The sequence below is a fragment of the Leishmania braziliensis genome, chromosome 30, assembly GCF_000002845.2.
Source record: "Leishmania braziliensis MHOM/BR/75/M2904 complete genome, chromosome 30".
Classification (NCBI taxonomy): Eukaryota; Euglenozoa; class Kinetoplastea; order Trypanosomatida; family Trypanosomatidae; genus Leishmania; species Leishmania braziliensis.
The window spans coordinates 904,193-907,217 of NC_009322.2; positions in this window are offsets into that span (position 1 = coordinate 904,193).

Sequence of the window (3,025 nt, forward strand, 5' to 3'; positions counted from 1 at the left end):
CGACGCTGTGCTGCTTGTGTAGGTATGGCTACTGTTTCGCGACACGTTGACGTGTGCTGCGGTGTGGGCTGTGACTCTGAACGGAGAGCTGTTGACTCACAGAAGGCCAATCGCTTGTGCGCCACGCTTTCCCTTCCCCCGCATTTGTGATGCCTTGGGACGTCCAAAGACCCTCGTGTTGTGTATGGGGCTCTACAGACAGGGCACCGTTGTCTTTTCAACGGGTGGATATCCCTGCTGTGTACTGCAAGGGTGAAGGCGCCCAGGTCCACAATTTGGCTTATTCGTTTTCTTCCACCCGATTTCGTGTTCTGTTACTCTTTTACGCTACCCTGTGCCTGTGGCTCTACGGTTGTTTTCAGTCCTTAACCTGGTGCGAACTACTGCACTGTCTTTTACCCCGTTGTTCTCTGCTTTCCACCCGATTCTGTATCATGTCTCGTTGTTTCCAAGAGTGGTCTTTATCGCCAGCTCGCCTGTGCAGCTCTGCGGCTTTCCCGCTTCTTCAGGAGTCAGACAGCCAAGGTGCGCATCCATCCACCTGCATGGGAAAGGACGGCCTGTGTTGAATTGGCCCAGAACATGCCCTGTAGTGTTCTGACCAAGGAGAGTCTCGTCAGCGTGGCCGAATCACTCTCCGCACGGTTTTTCTACCTCTGAGCGGATGGTGGGCCGCGGATGTGCTCCTGTCAGCAACGATGGCTGTGTAACAAGGGTGCCCTTGCCGCACCCAGCCGTTGTGCTTCCCGCAGGGTCGCGATAGTTCGCCATTTATTCTCCGTCGGAACGACAGGCATTTCTCATTCGCGGTGGTGCGCCCCCCAAAAAGAAAAGCATTTTCATTTTTTTAAACGCATACCAGCGTTTTGAGTGGTGGATTTACTTATTTTCGGAGCTGCTGATTTTTTGTTTTCTTTCGTTATGCCGTCGACAAGTGTGTGATTCTCCCAGTCGACATACCTCTTTTGGGTCTCTGCGCACCTACTTAACCATTTCTAAACGGTGCTTGTTGCTCTCTTTCTCCACAAGAAAGAGGCGTGCACACCAGCGTGACACGAGGTGGAGGCTGTTTTCGCTTGACGCATGGCGGGTACGGCTCTGCAAACGCCTTCACCCCCTTTGCTGTTCCCCGTGAAACGAGTATCGTTTTTTTTTTCTTTGCATTCTCTTCACACCTACTTGACTAGGCTTGTGCGTGATTGTGTGTCGCGTTGGGCCTTCGACGAGCTTTCCTAAATGGTGGTGAAGTTCTGCACCTATTCTGAGTAACCGTGAGGGTTACTCTAGTCGAGAAACCCCTCGAGCATATGAGTTGAGCGTCTTTGATGGCGTCTCTGCTAGGAGTGAGACAAACCGCCCCACGAGGACCTTGTGCGTTGCCCGCTTGGTTGTGCGAGATCGTCGGTAGCGTATTGGAGCGTGTACCACCCTGTGCAAACCACTCTCTACCTTTGTGCGTGCTTCGTTTTCTCTCCACCCATGGTCTGCCACTCTCTGCGCACACCCAAACTCTTCGTGTGACACGCACCATAAAAAATGCTACTCTTCCTGTGAGCGCTTACGTGAACATGGGTGATAGCCGTCTTGCCCTTTTCGAGCTCCTTGCCACACGCCACACCTTCATCAATGTGACGATCGCCGCGAAGATGTATGCTGTAGCGCGAAGACTTCGAGAAAGTCACTAGCGACGGACTCTAGTGCACTGATCGGCGCTCAAAGGCGGTCGAAACATCCGCACCTCCTCCTCGCCAGGGAAAAGCACGATGCTGTGGCGGGGATGCAGAGGCTTGCCAAAGCCCAGGTGTATCACACTTTGCCTTTCCTGTTCCGAAAGACGCGAGTGTGCGCGGGGGTAGCTCTGAATCTCCATGTTCACCACCTGCACGAACTTGGCAGCAACGTCTGTAAGACGCGAATCTGCCGCAATCGTTGTCGTGGAACCGCCTTCTTCGTCCCCTCGACTCCTTGGATACCGGCAGCACAGCTTCTGTTGGTGAACAAGTGTGCACCGTGCGCCTCAGGCTTTGCGCTCACGGGAAGTCGGTCATTCTCGCCTCGCCAGCTGGTCCTTGGACACAGGCCTGCGCTTAGCTTATTTGCACCGTTCCACGGTGCTGCTGAGCCCGATGACTGTTTTGCAAGTCGCGAAGGAGAAACCGTGCGTACAGCACCCATCGACACCTGTTCACACACGCCGGTTTGTGGCAAAAATAGTGCCGCCTATCAGAGCTGCGTGCGAATCGCATGACACGCTAACCACCTGCCCTGTTCCGCTGCGCAGGAACTTGCCGGCAGCTGATGGTCAATACCGAGGCTGTACAGGTCATCTTCAGTTTACCTCTGTACCCTATTTCCTTGTGCCTGCAGTGCCTCTCACCACCGCCTGCCTGCCAGAGTCCTCGTGTCATCGACGCTGCGATGCAGTAACACTGGCGTAGGGTGCACGGGTTAGGGTTAGGGTGCGGACATTTTCTACCACTCCTTCCTATCCTTGCGACACCCTCTCCCACTGTACCGGGGAAATCCTCCCGAGGGCGAGTGCCAGGGTACACGGGTTAGGGTTAGGGTTAGGGTTAGGGTTAGGGTTCCATTGGCGGCGTGTAAAACCACAAAGGCAATCGAATGGCACTTGACCTTATAGTTGGCCGGGTTAATTTGTCTGGGCAAAAGAACTGGAAGGGGGATGGGGGTGGTTGGTGGGATGTGGTGATGGATTTGCGAAATATACAGGCTGGGTGCCATAATGTTTCCCGATTGGAAATTATGGCCACAGGTCGGAAATATGTGTTTCTGTTATGAATGATTACTTTCTATTGTCCCTTTATTTCTTCTCTAATGTGTTATTCATAAATGAAGTAATCCACTCTAAGTGTTGATGCGGCCCGCGACGAAAAAACGCCCACCCACCCAACCCTAGACATGAATTTCTCGGATGTCCGGAACGGACCGGAAGGCCACAGAACGGCGGACCGGTTTCCTTCCGCGGATGCGGGGTGTGTACTCCGGGAACCGTGGGAAGGTGAGG